The sequence below is a fragment of the Rattus norvegicus genome, chromosome 8 (genome assembly GCF_036323735.1).
Source record: "Rattus norvegicus strain BN/NHsdMcwi chromosome 8, GRCr8, whole genome shotgun sequence".
Classification (NCBI taxonomy): Eukaryota; Metazoa; Chordata; class Mammalia; order Rodentia; family Muridae; genus Rattus; species Rattus norvegicus.
The window spans coordinates 131,644,211-131,650,538 of NC_086026.1; the positions used below are offsets into that span (position 1 = coordinate 131,644,211).

At 43.1% G+C, this 6,328-nt stretch overlaps 1 protein-coding gene across 6 annotated transcripts in view; it reads right to left on the bottom strand.

The window, feature by feature from the left end:
• Window positions 1-6,328, bottom strand: part of Zdhhc3 (zinc finger DHHC-type palmitoyltransferase 3) — a 48,336-nt gene that overhangs the window by 41,548 nt on the left and 460 nt on the right. For 2 of the 6 annotated variants that reach the window (XM_039081312.2, XM_063265312.1), the window contains exon 2: window positions 6,021-6,231. The gene's annotated coding sequence lies outside the window, so the exon portion shown is untranslated. 6 annotated transcript variants of the gene reach the window in all.

Consider the following 6,328-nt stretch of genomic DNA (forward strand, 5'->3'; position numbering starts at 1 on the left):
GACACAGAATTCTGGCTAAGTTCACACCTCCAGGGAGCGACAAAGACAGGATCCACTTCCAAAGTTGGTCTTTAACTGATCACCACAACCAGTGACTAAAACAAAAACAGGGGAGGGGCATCAATATTGGCACCAAGGTCCTAGATTACTTACAGTTTGGCCACCTTACCTCACATGGTTATGAAGAGCAGGCTGTATTGAGGGGACTGGTCCCATGTAGCAGTGTTCAAACGCATGGGCCCTGGAGGAACACTGAGCCAACAGTTAGAGCAGCTAGATCCTGCTCTAACTGAGGAGGTAGGTGGGCAGGCCATGACACTTTAGCCTAAGACTGAATCCCTATAATCTTCCTGTAGGGCCAGTGTCTGAACACGGCTTGTTTTGAGAAAGCCCACCCATGTTAGGTAAAGCCAAACCAAGCAGAGGTCCCACCTGAGGGTGCTGAGGATGGCACCTGGCCTCACACTGTGCCGTGTGCAGGCATGAAGCTACTGTGACATCACCCAAGTAAAGGCCTGATTTTTGTAAGGACTAAAAGCAGAAGCCAGCAAGAACCAAAAAGAATAAATTTTCAACTGCACTAGCCTTCAAGAGGAGAGTTTGGCTCTCAAGACTCTACTGCTCCTAGCTGGTGTTTGCTGCTCTGTAGGGTCTTCTTTTTTCCACCCTTCTCCACACTTTTTCTACCCTTCGAACCCCTCAACACTAGACAGGAGAGAGATAACGACAGAAAGGAAGGGAGACAGCGACATTACAGCATTAGACTACTTCCTGCTGATTAGGAGCATCAAGTTCCTCGGGGGCAAGTTTGAGCCTCACTGTTAAGAAGTCTAATTTCTTCTTCTTTCTTCTTTGCATATAACTACTTAACAAACCTGAATCAACAACGACCACCAAAAAAGAAAAATAGCAATCAACCAACAACTTCCCCCACACATAAACACGACGGCCCTGGCATTTGTACACCATCTGAAAAGTGCCAATGTCATACAATCCCAGAAAATATCTGTGGCTGGCAAAACCATATGGCTGCGAGAGCACGAGGCAAATCATGGTCAGGGGCTGTGAACAATCTTAAACAGCTCCATATCCCAAACCTGGGATTAAAACCAAAGCATATAATATTTCTGTGTTTTTTAAAGAAACCAAAATTCCAAAATTTCACTATAGTTCCCTTTATGCCAAGGATGTGCAAGAGAACATAAGAGAACATCTGGGCTTGTTTCAAACTCCTGTAATCCTCCTGCTTCAGCCTCCCCAGTGCTTGGGTTATAAAGAGTGACAAATACGAAGCTAACTGCAAAGGCCCTTACTTTAGATCCTGAAACCTTCTGTTGTCAGGGCCAAATCCAATCTTTCCTTTCTCTTTCTCTCTTTCTGTCTCTGTCTCTGTTTTTCTTTCTCTTCCTTTCTTTTATAACTACAAGCTTAATTCCCCTTCCCATCTGTGATGGTTTGTATATGCTTGGCTCAGGGAGTGGTACTATCAGGAGGTGTGGCCTTGTTGGAGTAGGTGTGTCACTGTGGGTGTGGGCTTTAAGACCCTCATCCTAGCCTTCAGATGAATACGTAGAACTCTCAGCCCTGCCATGCCTGCCTGGATGCTGCCATGTTCCTGCCTTGAGGATAATGGATTGAACCTCTGAATCTATAATGCAGCCCCAATTAAATGATGTCATTTATAAGACTGCCTTGGTCTCAGTGTCTCTTCACGGCAGTAAAAACCTAAGGCACCACCCTTCACTAATAATCAAAAGATACCCACTAGCAATTGTGTCAGATTTTCTCAAGCATTTTTAGTTTTTACAAGTTTAAATAGTGTTATCAAAGTACATCAAATAGGGTTTGAGGTATAGCTCAGTTGCTAGTGTTTGCTCAGAACTGAAAAGCCCTGGGTTCAGTCCCCAGCACCTATAACCCGTGTGTGGTGGCACAGGCCTGTAATCCCAGCATCTGAGAGGTTAGGCAACAGGTTCAGAAGGTCAAGAACATCCTAGGCTACAGAGTGAGTTCCAGGACAGCCTGGGGTACATAAGCCTGCCTCAAACAGGTTGGCAAACAATAACCGAAAACCTGTTAAATATTACAAAATCACAAATGTAAGAAGTCTTTAAAAAACCAAAGTTAGACTGAATGGAGTGGTGCACTCCTTTAATCTCAGCACCCGGTAGGCAGAAGCAGGTGAATCTCTGTGTTTCAGGCCAACCTGGTCCATAGAGTTCCAAGATAGCCAGGGCTACATGGCTCAAAAAACAAACACTCCAAGTTAAACTGCATTTTAAGCCCTTTTTTTTCAATATACATACATATATACATACATACATATATATATGGATTTTTTAAGATAGGGTCTCACTCCTGCCTGACCTGTGAGAGTGAGAGAGAGAGAGACAGAGAGAAAAAGAGAGTGAGTATATGTGTTTACGTACTTACCATGAATGATATGTGTAAAAGTCAAAGGACAACTTGTGGGAGTCATTTTTTTTCCTACGTGAGTTCTGGAGGTCAAACTCAAAGTTGTCAGATTTGGTTGGAACTTTTACCCACTGAGCTGTCTAGACAATATTTAAATCTTTTGTACGTCCAGAATTGGTATGAGTTTTACAAATTAGCAAGAAAGAAGTGTGGAATAAAGTGGGGCTAAAATGTTCTAGACACAAAGCAAGCAACAACGCCCAGGGCACACTGAAGCCCAGGAGTCTGCACAGCACAGATCCTTATCTACCTAACCAACCCGTCTTTCTGGATTCCCTGCTACTGACTTGGCCTGGAAATAGGATCAAATTTGCCAAGGTTTACTACAGCAGGACTGTGGCTAGGGCACTAAACTGTTGTAAGGTAAGAGACTAAACTAACCCAAGGTATTCCCACACCCCTGATCCTGAATGGGAGATAATCAATGTCCTTAGTCATCGAAAAAAAATCCAAAGACTTCAAGTATTTGTGAATTCTGAAGGCCACGGGTCTCAGGAGACTACAAAAATATGACTTCCTAACTTCCCTGCAAAGGGCTGGGATGATGAAAGCATCAACATTTGCCTCCAGCTCTCTTGCCTTCGCATCTGACCGCCAGGAGTAACTTGGCTAAGTGACTCAGGAAATTTCCCAAGAGGAAAGCAAACGATTTTCAAAAGTGTAACTAGAGGCTGCATGGTGTCAACCTCCTTTCCCTTCTAGGTCAATACTGAAATATTATCCTCAGTTTAGACTCAGTCTTTGAGCACAGCTCTTAGGGTGGTGTATTGTATACCTGGAAATTGGGATGTGTGACTCATTTTCTCACACAGGACCTCAAAATCAGACTGGCCAGCCTCTTAACATGAAACATGGAGGGGCCTTCCTCTAGTAGGAAATAAGTGTGGCTCATGTATTGCTATCAATTTTTCCATCACTATAGTCCCAAGCCACAAGATCTGGGACAAGACATGCAGATCCATGGTTAGATTAGGAAAGGTTATCTAGTATTCATAAATAAGGCCCAGGCAGGACAAATGCAAAGTGTGCAAAGGAAGCAGATCCTTAGCAAACACCCCCTTGCTGAGTTTCTAAGAGTTCATGGCACTGCCCCAGGCTCTTCTGCTAAATAGCTTTTATAGCTTTAATGAACTCCGGTGGGTGGGACATATTTACTTCTACTTTACATGTTATTGCTGTTAGCAGCTGCTCTTTTCCCTCTTGTACTTGGTGCTTAACCTGAACAATTAGCACCTTATTACAGCCCTAATTACCAACCAGCTCAATTGAGTACTTCATTTTACTATCTGGTTCATGTACTAGCTCAAGGGCCTGGACTCCTCAGCTATATATAGTAAATCCTAAACTTTTAAGCAAGTGCCTAATTCTTCATGCTTTTCGGTCCATGAGAACTTCAGGTACTCAAAGGCATTAGGATATTTCCTAAATGTTTGGCTCTCTAAGCACGCAAATTATACATTCAACCCTTCCCTTCATTCCAAATATACCAGATTCTGCTCTGGAAGGCTCTCTTCTTAGCTATTTGGAGTTTAGCTTGTACATAACTTTGTCCTTTATCTGATAAAGTGAATTAAACAGGGACAGGACTTAATCACATTCTGTGTTCTTCTCTAGAAAGAGGATTCAAGAGAAGTAAATTCATGCTAGAACATCCATCCTTGCTTTTGGAACTAAATCTGTGGCCTAGGGACATAACTCAATGACAGTACATTTTCCCAGGACTCATGAGCCTCCAGCACCACCATCAAAAATTGATTAATTGAAATTGAGCAGTATTTTACAGGATAGGGGGCAGGATAGTACCAGCCCCGTAACAAACATGAGCGTTCTGCTTTAAGTCCCCTGGTAGATGACATGGAGTTTGTGAGAGGCTACAGAAGGTGACATTTGGGAGCCACAAAGCCTCCACTCAAATCCTGCCTCTGCTACATATTAGTTATGTGCTACATATTAGTTATGTTCAAATACCTATGCTTTCTGTGCCTCCGTTTCCCACACTGTAAAATTGCCCTCATAAGGTTATTTTTAGAACTGTATCTTTGTAAAGTTCTTGGCATACCGTAAGCACTACACAGTGTCAAAGAAAGTTAATAGAGCACAGGGCTTTAGAAAAGACATAGCAACAAAACAGCATGAAACAAACAAACAAAAAAACCCCAACAGAAATGGGGAAGCAAACTGGAATAACACAATATAATGTGCCATCCGTGGCTGTTTCATTTTTCTGGTTCTAATATATTCTTTGAATTGCTTCAATCAATAAGAACTATGAGGCTTAAAGACATCTAATGTACTTAATCAATATGATGAAAATGCTCTGGTAACACGTAGGAAAAATAACTAGTGACAGAAGCGATGTTCTAGCAGAGAATACAAACCCCACTGTTTATGTTTCTTGAGGTCTTCTGAAACTAACACCATATATTACTCATAAAATTAGTCACCAGATAAATAACGCTGACTCCTCTTCACAAAGCACCTGTTGTCAGTTGTCAGGGGGTAGGATATGCCCGTGTGGGGCTGGGGAGGGAACCTAGGGCCTTTGCACATGCTACTGTTCTACCACTAATATACTTTTAAAGATATGTGGAAACTCTTTTTCCCAGGAAAATTACTCATGGTAGCTAAACTCGAGTCAAACTTTCTTCCAGTATCTTTTCTGACTTTCCAATCTTCACCCCCGCCCCACTATATACTATTAAAATGGCCTCTTTTCCCAGTAATCTCTAGCATGAGATACCCTAATAGCAGGAGTCCCTTGCTATTTCACCAGTTCCTCACACAGAATCTAGTTGTCCAACCAAACATAGATGGTGTCTAGGTGCTATATCAAGTGTGACACCTATTCCTCCACAAAAGAAAACCCTCTGGCTCCACCTTTCCCTTACCCTAGAGGGCAGAGTCCAACCCTACAGGAAGGATTCTTAGGAACACCTGTGTATTATATATGGACGCAGGAGATTCATGTCCAGTCTATCAAGAAACAACTATTATTTGAGGGCTCAGCAGTTAACAGTTCAGTATCTAGGAATATAGTCAGGTACTTCCTGTTACTTTTGCAATCTCAGTATCGTCTGTAATCCACCAAGACAACTCTAATCACCATGCTCAATGGCTACGCTTACAAGAGCCTTCCCTTCTGCCCTGGAAGACTCTCATCAGAAGTTCTGTTTATTTGTTTAAGTAGCTGTGAAGCCATAAGAGAAGAAAGGCCTTTTTTGGGGGGTGGGGTGGGGTGGGTGTCTTTGAGACAGAATCTCACTATGTATCTCAGGCTGTCCTTGAACTCACTATGTAGAGCAGGCTAACCTAGAACTCAGAGCCTAGCTCTGCCTCCCAAACGCTGGGGTTAAAAGCATAGGGTGGTCAGCATCTTTCATATCTTGATGATTAAGCTGAAAGGTCACTTTTGCCAAAAATAGAACACCGGGTAAGTTAAGTCTCTACCAACTCTCCCCCGTTTTCCCCATAGAGACCCTTTAAAACTTGGTTCATATTCTCTCTCTTCCTTAAAGGGCCCCTCACTATAATAACCCCAGCTTCACCTTGCAGGCATCCTTTCTGGATAACCTAAGTCCTATATCCTCCCACAGTCGGTTTTCTTTCATGCAGCTGTCCGTCTTCCCCGGCGATCCCTTCCATCCAGGCATCCCGAAGCGCGCGAGACACTCTACCTACTCTCTTTGGGACAATACTCCAGCAACCGCAAGGAGCAAAGGTAATTTGCAATCCTCTGGGTCATTATTTGATGATGGGCTGTAGTGGAGGAAGGGATAAGGGAAGACAGGACAGAGAAAGATTGATCCCTGGAGTGAAAGGAGGGGTGAGAAAAATTGAGAAGCTGGCGCCCCAC